Source organism: Armigeres subalbatus, chromosome 2 (assembly GCF_024139115.2).
Source record: "Armigeres subalbatus isolate Guangzhou_Male chromosome 2, GZ_Asu_2, whole genome shotgun sequence".
NCBI classification, from domain to species: domain Eukaryota; kingdom Metazoa; phylum Arthropoda; class Insecta; order Diptera; family Culicidae; genus Armigeres; species Armigeres subalbatus.
In genome coordinates this window covers 73,858,314-73,873,341 of record NC_085140.1, presented here as the reverse complement: position 1 = coordinate 73,873,341, position 15,028 = coordinate 73,858,314, and the positions used below count along the sequence as shown (strand labels likewise).

Below are 15,028 nucleotides of genomic sequence, written 5' to 3'. Positions count from 1 at the left end.
TCCAGAATTCCTCCGGAAGTTCCTCCGGGAATTCCTCCGGAAGTTCCTCCGGGAATTCCTCCGGAAGTTCCTCCGAAATTCCTCCGGAAGTTCCTCCGGAAGTTCCTCCAGAATTCCTCGGAAGTTCCTCCGGGAATTCCTCCGGAAGTTCCTCCGGGAATTCCTCCGGAAGTTCCTCCGCAATTCCTCCGGAAGTTCCTCCGCAATTCCTCCGGAAGTTCCTCCGCAATTCCTCCGAAGTTCCTCCGAATTCCTCCGGAAGTTCCTCCGGGAATTCCTCCGGAAGTTCCTCCGGGAATTCCTCCGAATTCCTCCGAATTCCTCCGGGAATTCCTCCGAATTCCTCCGGAATTCCTCCGGAAGTTCCTCCGGGAATTCCTCCGGAAGTTCCTCCGGGAATTCCTCCGAAGTTCCTCCGAATTCCTCCGGAAGTTCCTCCGGGAATTCCTCCGAAGTTCCTCCGGGAATTCCTCCGGAAGTTCCTCCGAATCCCTCCGAAAGTTCCTCCGGGAATTCCTCCGGAAGTTCCTCCGGGAATTCCTCCGGAAGGTCCTCCGGGAATTCCTCCGGAAGTTCCTCCGAATTCCTCCGGAAGTTCCTCCGAATTCCTCCGGAAGTTCCTCCGGGAATTCCTCCGAAGTTCCTCCGAATTCCTCCGGAAGTTCCTCCGAATTCCTCCGGAAGTTCCTCCGAATTCCTCCGGAAGTTCCTCCGGGAATTCCTCCGGAAGTTCCTCCGAATTCCTCCGGAAGTTCCTCCGGGAATTCCGCCGGAAGTTCCTCCGGGAATTCCTCCGGAAGTTCCTCCGGAAGTTCCTCCGGGAATTCCTCCGGAAGTTCCTCCGGGAATTCCTCCGGAAGTTCCTCCGGGAAATCCTAAGCTAGTTCCTCCAGAAATTCCTCCGGAAGTTCCTCCGAATTCCTCCGAAGTTCCTCCGGGAATTCCTCCGGAAGTTCCTCCGGGAACTCCTCCTAATTTCGGAAGTTCCTCCGGAAATTCTCCTAAAGTTCCTCCGGGAATTGCTCCAGAAGTTCCTCCGGGAATTCCTCCGGAAGTTCCTCCGGGGCTTCCTACGGAAGTTCCTCCGGGAATTCCTCCGGAAGTTCCTCCGGGGCTTCCTACGGAAGTTCCTCTGGAAGTTCCTCCGGGAATTCCTTTTGGAAGTTCCTCCGGGAATTCCTTTTGGAAGTTCCTAGAGGAATTCCTCCGGAAGTTCCTTCGGGAATTCCTCCGGAAGTTCCTCCGAAAATTCCTTCGAAAATTCTTCCTAGAATTGTTTCAGATTTCCTCCGTTTATTCTCCCAAACATTCCCCTGGATCGTTCTTCTGGAATTCGTCCAAGAACTCATTCGGATATTCCTACAGGAGTTTCACCTAATATTCTTTCTGGAATTCCTTTGGATTTTTCTCCTGAGATTTTTCCGAATATTCTCCCAGGATTTCCTCAGGATATTCCTCCAGAAAGTCAGCCGGATATTCCTCCAGGAGTTTTCTCGCTAGAATTCTAAGAGGATTGTTAGAGGAATTCCTGAAGAAATATTCGGGGAAATTTCTGGAAAAATATCCGGAGGAATTCCTGGTGGAAATCCACAAAAAAATCTGGAGGAATTCCTGGAAGTATATCCGCATAAATATCTGGAGAAATAGCCAAAGGAATTCTTGAGGGTATATAAGGCGGAATTCCAGGAGGAATATTTGGAGGAACTCCTGGAGGAACATCTGAATTAATTCTTGGAAGAATACCCAAACGAATTGTTCGAGGAATATCCGATGAAATTTCTGGAGAAATTCCTAGAGAAATATCCGGATGAATTCCTGAAGGAATATCCGGAGAAATTCCTGGAAGAATATCCGTAGGAATCTTCAAAAGAATTGCTAAAGGAGCTTTCGGTGGAATTCCTGGAGGAACTTCCGGAGGAATTCCCGGAGGAGGAGTATCTATACGAATATCCGTACGGTGCCCTGATGGAATATACGATGTAATGTTTGGAGGAATTCCTGGTGGAATATTCGGAAGAATATCAAGAGAGATTGCTGGAGAATATCCGTTGGTATTCTTGAAGGATTATCCAGAGGAATTCCTGGAGAAATATCTGAACGAATTTCTGGAGAAACTTCCGTAGGTATACCTGGAGGAATCTCCGGATAAATTTCTGATAGAATATCCACACGAATTTCTGGAGGATTATTCGGAGCAACTCCTGGAGGATAATTCGGAGCAACTCCTGGAGGAATCAATTGTCAAACTAGATACAAAATTGATCGCTCTCATCGCTCTTTTGTATGGAATTTGGAAAACTTGGTTGAAGTAAAAAGACTTCCCTTCAAAATTTTACACTGTTATATATACTTTTTATTACATCGTCGGAAAATTTCAAAGCTTTTGTCAGTTGGGTTTTGCAAAATTCGGTTCTTTTAGCCTTAGTTTCCGCAACTTCCTGGAGGAACTTCCGAAGGAGGCAAAATTCCTGGATGAAATTTTGGAGGAATTTATGGAGGAATTTTTGTGACTAGGAGCTTCAAGAGGGACTCCTAGGGCACTTCCGAAGATATTCCTGAAGTAGGAATTTCTGGATCATCTACCACAGGAATTGCTGGAGACACTTACGAAGAAACTTGTGGAGGAATTTGCGCAGGATTTTCATGAATTCCCGGAAGAATTTCTGGAGTGATTTCCAGAGAAACTCATAGAGGAACTTTCGAAAAAATTTCTGAAGGATTTCCCGGAAGAAATCATGGAGAAACTGGAGAAAACCTGGAGGAACTACAGGATGAATTTCTGGATGACCTTCTAGAGGAATTCTTGGAGGAATTTCTGTAGGAGCTTCCGAAAAGATTCCGGGAGGAATTTCCGGAGGAAATTCTGTTGAAATTTTCAAAAGAAAGAACTGAAAGAACTTCTGAAAATTTGAAATTTTGATATTTTTATTATTAAAATTTTAATTAAAATATTGCTGATTTCACCAATTTGAAGAAATTATAAACAGAAAATCAAACTTTTTTGAGTGTATTGAGTGTGAGAAAAAGATGACTGTGAGAAAAAAAAATCTCGCAAAACTCTTATAAAGTGCAAAAAAAGCAATAAAATTAAAATTAAAATTAGAATTAAAATCAAAATAAAATTTAAATTTAAAATTAAATTTAATTTAAATTTAAATTTAAATTTAAATTTAAATCTAAATTATAATTTAAATTAAAATTAAAATGAAAATTAAAATTAAAATTAAAATTAAAGTTAAAATTAAAATTAAAATTTAAATTCAAATTCAAATTCAAATTCAAATTAAAATTAAAATTAAAATTAAAATTAAAAAAATTAAAAGGTTAAAATTAAAATTGAAATTAAAATTAAAATTAAAATTAAATTTAAATAAGTTGAAAAGCAGGCCAAGTTCCTGTTGGAATGTAGAGCCATTGAAGAAGAAAAAGAATACTTTAAACTTAAATCTTTAAAAATCAAAACATCACATTTTAATTCTTTACACTTTTTGGTATGTTTGTTTCCCTTAACAGCCCTCCTCACACAATATTTTTTACGACGGATGAAACAACCCTGGCCTTTATCATGAATACAATTTGCTATTTTGTGGTCACTCTGATAACAATTTATCCAAAACATTATGCTTAGCATACCTTCCGGTCAAGTAGCGCTCTCCACGGTAATTGTTTGACGGATCAGCTCCAGAATTGGTCACCCAGAAACTTTTGTTTCGCAAGACGCCAGATCAATATCCAAGACTTTTTTCACTGTAATAAAACCAACCATTGAGCAATTCGGCAGCTGGTTTAAAACTGTCGCCGTTCAGAGCTTACCTTTGAAACCGAAAATCCGTTCCATTACCGTCCATTACCGTCAAAGCACAATCTGGCTTTTTTTCCGCTGGCGACCAGCCACAGTTACCTACCCGAATTAATTGTGTTGGAATATAATCATTTTATGGATCACTAACCACTTTCTTTTTCGCGGAGGAACACATTCTATAATTTTTTCTGAAGGTACACATTTCTTTTCAAATAGAACTTGATTTATAGCGTTTATATCTGCGACTTTGCCTGCGGCCATAGGCGGCCATCTTCTTGCTGCAGCAAAAGAAAATTATCTGCCCAGCTGTCAGTTGAGGATGTTATTTTAGATGCGATTTCGCATCGTCGCGCTGTAAAAATACATAAAATTTTACGCAATGGCTGCTTTTAGAGGTAGTATTAAGTTTGATGATCATTTCGAATGTAGTTGAATGCGCAGTTATACGGGTAATCTTCTGTCAATTTCACGCAACGAATAAAATGTTTGAGTTGATCAGATATTACAACGAGCAATGTAATAAGACATTGGTTAGATGTGAAAATACATGAAATCTATTATTACATAGAATTTTCGGATACGTTTACGGTAGCTACGTCCCAGCATATTAATATTTTTTTTGCTGTGTATAGCTGAGTAAGACTGGAGCACGATGACCTACCAAATTGAATATTTTCCTCAAAAGTTGGTTAAATATGACAAAAAAAAAGTTCTTGGTGGAGTTCCTGAAGAGACTTCCGCAGGAAACTACGATTTTTTTGACGTGTCATAAATTCCTTTGTTAAACCCTATAAAAAATTTCCCGAAACTCATATAGGCATTCTTTCAAAAACCATTAAGGCTCTCGTTGGGAAATTCCTTTAGTAAAACCACAGGTAAAACCATAGAATATTCTTTCAGGATTTCATTTGGAAATTTATTAAGGAATGAAATAGTTTCCGAAAAAATCCTAAAACAATTTCCGAAGAAATTGCTGAAAAAATCTTCGAAGGGGTTCAGAAAGGACTCTCCGAGGGAATAGCGAAAAGAGTTTAAAAAGACATTTCTGGCAAAATTTTTGAAGGAATTTTCGAAAGAACTTAGTGTAAAAATACTTCGTCCGAACTTGGCCAACTTCACTTCGTGGGATCGACTGACTTCCCACAAATCACACCTAGGAAATACAAAACCGAACTAGCTTGTTTGCTTGCTAAGAGTAGACTCGTTTATTCGTCATAAGGAACAAAGGTTTGGGCACGCAGGCCTTACTTATTATATGTATAGGTATTATATAATTTTGCCCAGAAGCACCGACTTCAAAAATAGTTTACATTAGGGAACCGAAGTAATTTCCGCAGAAAAATCAGAAAGAATCTTTTCAGTAAATTTCGAGAAAAAATATTCTAGAAGAAATTCCGAATGATTCCCAAAAGCAATTTCCGAAGAAATTTCTTTGAATGAATTTCTGAAGAGATTCCCAAAAAAATAAAATAAAAAAAGGAGAATATTGTGACGGAATTACTAAAGAATTTTCAAAGGGTTACCCGTAGAAATTCTCAAGGAATTTCTTAAGGTAGTTCTGAAAGAATTCCTATGGGAATTTCAGGAAAAGATGTCAAAGAGCTTGCTAAGGAACCCCTAGAGGAATTTCTTAAAAATTTCCAACTTTTTTTTTCTAAAAAAAAAATCCGGAGGAATTCCTAAAATAATCCTCCATATGAGTTTTCGAAAAAAATCCTAAGCAAACTTTCAAAGACTAAACATATTTCCGAAGGAATCTGTAAATGCATTTCTGAAGGAATTTTTAGAGAAATTCTAAAAAAATTTCCGTCGATATTTCAAAAGAAATTTGCGAATGATTTTCGGAAGGTACATCCGAAAGAATTTGTAAGGGAATTACGAAAGAATTCCTAAAGGATTTTATGAAGAAATTTCTAAAGCAATTTCCTACGAAATTTTCAAAGGAAATTCCAAAAGAACGAACCTTAACAAATTTCCTATGGTTTTCTTAAACAAAGGAATACGTGTAGGAAATTCTGACGTAATTCCTGAGGTAAATTTTAAGGAATATCCGAAAGAATTTCCGAAGAACTTTCTGGAATTCGTTTCCGGAGGAGTTTTTGTAGAACTCTTTGAGGCAATTTCCTAGGGAATTCCTGTACGAATCTTCAAAGGAATCTCTGGAGGAAATTGCGAATAAGCTACTGGGAAAAATTCCAAAGGAATTCTTGAAGAAATCAAGGAATAACATCAGAAATACCAGTAGGCATTTTCTCTGAAATTCTATTGGGAATTTCTTCGTAATTTCTTTTGAGAATTCCTTCGGAAATTCCATCATAAAATCCTTCAAAAATACCTTTATGGATTTCTCTGGAAATTCCTTTAGGAATTCTTTAGGGAAGTATTTTACCTTCAAAAACTCTTTTAAAGTTCCTTTAGGATTTATTTTCGAAAATCCATTCAGGTTCTCTTTTGGGAATGCCTTCAACAATTTATTTGGAAATTCCTGCACTAAACCCAACACAAATTTCTACCGCCCAGAATTCCTTCGGATATTCCTCCAGGGACTTCTTTAAAAGATTATTCGAAAAACTTCCGAGATTTCCTTCGGAGAATTCTCCAGATTTTTTTTCGGTAGATCTCCCAGGAAAACCTTTGAAATTTATTGAAAATGAAGTTGTTTGCGATGTTACTCATTGAATTTTCGAAAAAAAAATCCAAAAATAAACAACAAACACCAAACGACTTTCGGAAAGATGAAGGCATTTTCGAAGAAATTCCTCCAGACAGTTCCGGAAGAATTCCCGGAGAATGTTTTAAAGGAATTGCTGGAAGAAGTTCTGAAGAAATTCCTTAGGCAAATTTTGAATGAATTCCTTATGGATACCTAGAAGATTTTTTTTTCCAGCTATTCATGTAATAATTGCTGAAACAATTTCAAAAGGAAAAATTTCCGAAGAAATTCTCAAAAAACGAATGGATTTTTTTAAGGAATTCCTTAAGAGCCAGTTCGCGAGAAGCGCGACCCCCTTTCCAAGGGAGGTTGCAACGATGTTCTCCGATTTGGATGAAATTTTCAGGGTTTGTTCATATATGTAAGAGAAGACATTTCGCAAATTTTCAGATTTTTTCATTGCGGGGTAAAACGGCCCTTCAAAAATTATTGTTCAAAAATCGCCAAAACCAAAAAAATGCAATAACTTTGGCAATGACTGACCGATTTTGTTTAAATTTTGCACGCTTTTTCTACTGAATTAGTACTTTATATCATGTGGTTAAAATGGTTATAAAGTTGTTTACTTTAGGAGAAAATGGACTTTTTAGATAAGAAATGGTCGTTTTTCCAAAGGGAATATTTTTTACCAACAGATCTAGAATAAAAAACTAAACCCGCAAGGCAATTAAGGAACTAAAGAGCTTTCATCTCATATATAATTCAGGAGCGCCAACTCAAGAATTTCTAAGAAAATCGCAATTTTCTGCAACACTGTTTATTCAAAAGAAAGTTCGCCCAAATTTCGACCCTACTTATGTTGATGTTTTCCGATCTGGTGAAAACTGTTCAAACTTTTTTGTCTAAGAAGAAATTAAAAATCAGGATTTTCCATTAGGGGAGTATAGGGTAAAATAATCCTTTAAAAATAAATGTAAAAAAAATAAATTATGTGAGCTCAACCAGAATGTACATTTGTATAAAAACATGACGTATTTCCTTTCTAACTTGACAACTTATTGAAACTTATTTCAGTGTGCCAACTTCAGAACAATCAATCAAATCAAAGTTTCTGCACGCTGCACTATTTGTTTGCAAGGCAGTTTGTGAGAATTGCAGCTCCATTTTTATCGATGCTTCAGCATCTGGCTGAAACTTCCAAGGTTTATTTCTATATGTAGATGAAACTATTTGGCAAAATATTAGGATGGGGAGAGAGGGGTAAAATAGATCTCCAAATATAAATAATGTTACGAAACCAGATGATCGTAACCACACTTCTTAGATTTGATTATTCCGACCCACCTAGCAACTGATCTAGCGATTTTACTAGTTTGCTTCGAAATTCTTCCAAGCGTAGTATTTTTATAGTTTTTTATCTGTCAACAATTAAATACTTCACAATCTCTCAATCTTAAAAAAATAACGTGAACTGATCATCTAGTCATGTCATTTATATTATATTCCGGCGGAGGTATTGTAAACTTAGCGCCGACTTAAACTCCCGTTCAAAAATATTGTCCCACCAAAATATATTCCCACCAGTTCCTTCATATATGGGTGACGTCTTAACTGCAAGAACGATAGTTCAAAAACGACGTAAAGCACAGTCCAGTGCTTTAGCTAGTTTCCATCAATTCGGAAGTGCGAACATTTGTTTTGGTACTTCAACACGGTAGTCTATTCCTCGGTGGAAAAAGCAATAGATAGATTTCTCAAAAAGTATTGCAAGCTGTTACTACCCAAGTACTACTTCTTAGCAAACCACACCTTGGATGGTTGGTTGGAAATATGTTCATATAAGGTTAGAAAAGATTTTAATAGAAAAAGGCTGATACTCAAAGCATCTTTTTTACACATCAACTACACAGTCTTGTTAAGGTACTCAAGCACTTTCAGGTGGTGTAAATTATGCCGAGAATAAAGCAGTTTTGCTTGGTAATCTTTTAATTAATTGGTTAAGTAATCTACAATTTATATACTTTATCTATGAGTGTAGAAACGTGAAGCCGTGCGTGACTTACATGAGTTTTAGACAAAGTTCCGAGTGCGGGTTGTTTAAATATGAAGTGTCCCATGAAATATTGCAGGCGGAGCTGTGAGAAATGTCTGGAACATCACGCTTGCGGGGAGATTAGGTATTCAGAGCAGCTTATACCCGAATTATACAGAAAATGTTGAGGTTTGGTTTAAGATAAAACGTATGACAAAGAAAGAGGGTGGGTTGAAAATCGCCGGTTTATACGTTACGTACTTTATGTATCCTATAGTTATTTTTTGCCTCTATATGGAGGGAATCACAAAATACCGGTGGATTAAATACTGCCGCTTGAATCAGGATGTGGAAATCAAGCCAAGTTCTCGAAACGAAACTGTTTTCACCGTGGATCCGAACTCGGATACTCGGACGACGAACAATTTCGTCGAATCTCTGATCTTCACGGTCAAAATTACGCAAATTTTGTTACCGTAATTGCGGATTGGGTTGACTTTGAGGATTGTGAATCGAACGATATGCGAATGAATATTAAAGAGTGATGGACAAAGGAAATCAGTGCAAGAATATAGTGCCGTGGGAATGGAATTGTCTGGTCATGTGGGATAGAAAACGAAACGCAAAAGGAAAAGCAGAATATTTTTTACAAAAAAATAGAACGACGGGCGCTGCAAGACAGTAGTGCAAATGGAGATTTGCAGTTTTTCCTCGAATAATGTGTACAAAGAACTAAATGGGGATGCAGAAAAGGAGCAACGAAAGTTTGACAATAGAAGCATGATAAATTTTGTTTTTGTTGTTTGAGTTGTTGAAGTAAGAATTATCTCGTTGTTTATCTCCAATTCCAAAAAAGTAATGATGTTAACTTAAAGCAAGGGATAGCACCACCATGTAGTCCATTTGTTTTTCATTTACTTTTCAGCATTTTCTGCTTTTACTGTTCACACCAAACAATTTTCTCTTCTGTTACGTATTTCTTGTCTACCGATTGCGTGGACTGTCATACGTCCTTTTCTGATGTCTCCTTTTCTCTATACAATCGACACAACGAGTTTCACAGTTCTATTGCAAGCTTCTTTTGTTAGGGAAGATCCATTAATTACGTAACGCAAAAATTGGCCTTCTTAACCCCCTCCCTATGTCACACTTTTTGTATTAATCATTAAAAAAAATGTGTGGATTATCACACTTCGGCCAACCCCCCCCCCTCCACCTTTGAGCGTTACGTAATTTATGGATGCTCCCTTAAACAATGATCTTTTCAAAAATTGGTTGATAATTTTCAATATAATTTTCTGCTCTTAACCGTTTTCAAGCAAATTATCAGTATCAATACTCTTCATTTATAGAAAAAAAAATTGCTAGGTCTGCGGTGACGTTTCATGCCAACTAAAGTTAGGTCTGCACTGACATTCATATTTTTTGAGTCTGAATCTTCCTCCCAGGTATAGTCCATTCAGCCAAACATTTTGCTTAGATTGTATCTCTGTAATATTAGCTAGCAGTTTGAAGGTTAGTACTTCGAAATGTATGAATGGTACACGGTTTGACGTTTTTGCACAATAAACTGATGGTTTGCAAAATTTAGTTTAAATTGATAATGTGGAGGATGAAAGAGAGTTATGAATACCGCATAATCGTTACAAGCTACAAAAAGCCTATGGTAACCTGGTGCAAGTACAAAAGAAAAATATAATCCGAGAAGCAGCTCCACCAACAAGCTATGCTTAAACGCAACGAAATTGCTCATTTGCCTTAAAGAATAATTGTTTTTTTTTTTCGCATAGCTGTAAAAGCTACATCAGTACCGGTACCCACAGTAATTGTAGCTGATTCAAAAAATATCAACAAGCACTTTCGCCGAATCCGTTCATTTTTGTTTTAGTTTGCGAAAGACGTGCTAATGTTTAAGGCACTTATTTTGGTCCTGTTGAAAATTGTACTGCAAACAGTTTGCTATCTAATATAGATCAGCGAAGGATATATGTATCTATTGAGATGAAAAATATAGATGAATTGAAAGGAAGAAGAAATAGTGTATTTTCTTTTAAAGGACTATTTTACCCTACACTCCCCTAATGGAAAATCCTGATTTTTAATTTCTACTTAGACAAAAAATTTTGAACAGTTTTCACCAGATCGGAAAACATCAACATAAGTAAGGTCGAAATTTGTGCGAACTTTCTTTTGAATAAACAGTGTTGCAGAAAATTGCGATTTTCTTAGATATTCTTGAGTTGGCGCTTCTGAATTATATATGAGATGAAAGCTCTTTAGTTCCTTAATTGCCTTGTGGGTTTAATTTTTTATCCTAGATCTGTTGGTGAAAAATATTCCCTTTGGAAAAACCACCATTTTTTTATCGAAAAAGTCCATTTTCTCCTAAAGTAAACAACGGCTTAACGCATTCCAAAGATCAGTTTTACAATTTATGTATTATAGTATCCACCGCTTTTCCGGACCTCGCTAATCCGACGACTCGTTAGTTCGAATCTCGCTAATTAGGAATTTTTCGGATTAAAAAATATCAACATAAATGGTGTCAGTTTTCGAAATTGTGCTGTGATTTTGTTTCATTTATATGGATTTGACAGTCGAATTAACGAGAGAAACCGCGATAGTCCGGCCATACATTTGCCGGATCAGCGGGGGTATACTGTATTATATTAGATGAAGTTCAAACTCCCAAACTAATCAACAACAATCGGCGGCGCGCCGACCCAAAACCTTCGGCGGCGGCGGCGCGAGTAAAACCACCGGCGGCGGCGCACAGGTCTGAGTTTAGATTAAATTGCTAACATAGAGCAATATGTGTATTTATTTTGCTTCAAAACAAATCTTGTTGCTCTCAAATCGAGTTTTAATTGAGTAAACCACAGATGTTTAAAATAAACTTAGAACTTGTGGTTTGCGGATATGGAATTTGCTGAAAGAACCTACAATCGAATCATTAAATGTGCCCTCAAAAATCTAAAACTCATTTTATTCGACCGTCCTTATAATGGTCAATACCACTCTTAATGCTAATTGTACAGAAAATGGCTTTTAATTTCATCAAAAGTACATACCACGTGAAAATAAATAGCAGAAATAGTTATTGGATGTTTTTTAACCTACCGTATGATCTTCTCGTCAAACGATGAAGCATAAGTAACTAAACACAATGACCCTCTTGACCAAGTATGTATTTCTATAATTTTTTGATTGTAATAGTGAATATGAAATCAAACTTGTAATTCCGGACAAGACCGGAAACATACAGCTAGTACACATTGAAACAAAAAAAAGGTTTGATATTTACTTACCTTTTCAAAATGTACATTCAATTTAATAGCACATAACATCTGCTCGTCAACATGCATACGATGTCTGCTAAAAGATGATGCAACTCTGTTGTGATATGACGACATGTTAATAAATATCCTGCTTAGTATTGGCAGTCTGTGAGTAGGCAACTAATTGCTTAGTTCATTCTCTTCCTTTTTCATGTTTAAGAAAATTGTTCAACAACAACGAAAATTTACTATAAAAAAAACTATGAGTCTTAGTCACACTTGACCTTTCAAGGATTGGGCTTTAACATAAAACGATGGGTTATGCCAGGAAATAAGGAGGAACATTAATTTCACCCACGAGATAATGTTTAAGCAACAAAGTGAAGACACTTTAATTATTGTTTTTAATTTATTTTGATGTTTGTTGCAATAGGGCGGTCCCATTACATTTTGATTTGAAATGGTTTACTTCTGTATTTCCATTTTTAATTTGGAGGCTCTTTCCTGTAGAAATCATTTTTGTATGTCTGTTGTATTATTTGTTATGATAATTTCAAATAATTACGATAGGGTGACCTTAAAAAATAAATATTTTACTTGCAACTTTTTATCGAAATTATTCTTCCACGAAGTTTTAGAGCATAAAGAACGCACACACTCCTATGAGTTAGTAATGTGTATGCCTCCTGATTATTATTATCATTTCATTTTTGACGAATTGGGCGTAATTTTCAGTTTTACTACACTTTTAAAACTGATCATTTGGAATTTTTAATTTTTTTTAAATGATAGACAACCCTCAAATTCTCTCGAATTCTACAACACCAAAATATGAAGCACTTAGCCTTAGCCTCCTTAGCACTTCTTCTGTCTAACCCAGGAAGGCCATTAATACAGGCATTGGAAAATGGCGGATTTTTCCAAGAAATGCAGAAATGCATTCCACCAATGTATTCACTCGGTTGTGTCCAAAATGTGCGTTTTCTATACTTTGAGAAAGACATAATTCCGTCATCGACCACAGGTCTGCTAAGAGTACATCATTTTTTTTTTTCAAATTTCTCAATGCTTTTCGATTAGCAATTTTACGAGATTTCCATTGTATTTACTTTCAGGATATATACAATTCGTCCACTCACAGGACTGAATTTATCAAAAGGGATGACAGCTAGACCCAAGTTGCAAAATGATTTTTGATAAAGTTTTATATACTCCAATCGATTATTCGTGTTCACTACTTTCTCTAGGCCAAGCAAACCTTCGATAGAAATGTTGAGAATAGTCTGAATAAGAGTAATTGGAATGATCATGATCTCAGTTTCTAAAAGTGATTTAATAATGTTTAATAATATCAAAAACCTACGTCCCCAAATGTGTTATGCGCATCTGACAACGCCTTTATGCCAGGTAATATTTGCAGCGAAACTGCTAAATCCTAAATCCCTTCCGTAAGGTTTATCAACATATTTCCTGTTCCCTGTCGTTACTTTAGTGTTCTTGAAAATTTCGTAGCACCTTCCAAAGAATGTGACTCACTTTGTTTATAACAAAAAATTCCAAGTGATGTTAATCTATGTTGTGTAACATAATTGTAGTGATCAAATTGCCGTAAAAATCAACCACTCGTTCGGAACAACCAAACATTGATGCATGTTTCCCGTACAAATACCAACTATCAAATTCCGCTGTTGAACCATTTCATTAAAAAGTCATTAAACTTCAATAAACTGCTGTGTAGCTTGTTGGTGATTTTCTCGCTCACCCGACTCGCTCAGGCCCAACAGAAACTGATTCCCTGATTAGGGGTTTCACATACATGCCCTTCGTCTAGCGTAATCGGAATTACCCGTCCACCGGACGCGAAAGGCGAATTTTTAAATTTTGAACCTATAATTTTAATGACCTTTTGCGTCGCAGGGCGACATCATTATATGTGGAATACCAGACACACGCTGTTGGTCGATTCCAAAATAAACTACCAAAGACAACGACTCGGCCAAGTTGAAAGCATATTTTACAAAGAAAAATTGTCGCTGTCGTCCGGAACATCTTTTGCTGGCTGGGAGCAAAATGTCATTGCAAAATCCATACGATTTCAATCAGTCCCCAAAGTTTTTCCGAACAGAAAAACAAAAGAAACTTTTCTTTGAAGTGCGTAATAAATCCTATTTTTGTTTGTTACAGAAAAAAACTCAATTGTTTTTGGCAAATCAAACTAGGAAAACGAAGGAGGGGTCTGGAAAGTCGACATAAATGTTTTCAGCTGAAAAACAGTGCCAATAATACGAATGAAGACAGATTGCGCCTCTATTCTTAATGCTGGCGCAGGTTTAGAATTGCTCCATTAGAATAAATCCGATAACAGTGGTAACAGCGCGCACACATTTTCGGATCTCACTCATTTGAAATGTGTTAACATTCATTACCCTTCATCAATAAATTTAATAGAAAGTAATAACTACTAAACTACTTCTTCCTTTATCTTCCCTCGGCGTTCACCGTTGTCTGACAATGTCTTTACCAACTTGGAACCACGTGGCATCGGGACGGCCTATATCGGTTATGGTCCTCCAGCAGCACCGCGCACTCGACCTGTTCTCTGGTTCGTGTTCCTCTGCGGGTTAAACCAACTACGGAACGATGAACATTGCAACATTTTTGCCCACATGTTGAGAATATGGATGATGAGTCAACGAGGAGCGCACATCGCCAGAAGCAGCAGCACGCACGCGAGCACATGTGTGTACGCCAATGGCCAGAAAATTGCATCAGAATTGATCAAGGTTTTGTTGTTGCTACCACCAGATCTACCCACAACATCATCCAGGCGGGAAACGGACCTGTTTCCGATATTTTTGTGTGTGGCTGTGATTTTTACTGCCCGAGGATTGGGAGAATACTAATGAGGGAGTGAGGAGGTGTGTCGTTTGTTTTTTCATCTGCTGCCTATCAATTCTTCAGTGGGGAAAAGGTTGTTTAGTAGAGAGGTTGGTTTAGTACTCAATACTAGCCTGCAGGGGATTGCACTGGTGTGGCCGCAACATTAACATAATAGCTTCAATGTGTTTGTTTCGGAGGGGAAAACTGTGAGTGTATTTACTTTGAAGGGGTACGAGCCGGGGCTCGGTTTGCTGAATACAAGTAAAGGGGAAACCGGTGCAGCCCTGCAGCGAGTAGTTTGACGAAGGAATCGAAGGGTGAGAACTGGTTGTGACATAGACTGGGCAGGTTTGAGCCCATGGTTGGTTGGTGTACGGAGTATT

General features: G+C 37.4%; 1 protein-coding gene across 1 annotated transcript in view; it reads right to left on the bottom strand.

The window, feature by feature from the left end:
- LOC134214543 (uncharacterized) overlaps window positions 1–14,586 on the bottom strand; it is a 37,513-nt gene extending 22,927 nt beyond the window's left edge. Inside the window, exon 1 of the mRNA XM_062693901.1 lies at window positions 14,233–14,586. The gene's annotated coding sequence lies outside the window, so the exon portion shown is untranslated. The remainder of the gene's footprint in view (window positions 1–14,232) is intronic.
- Window positions 14,587–15,028: the final 442 nt, after the last annotated feature.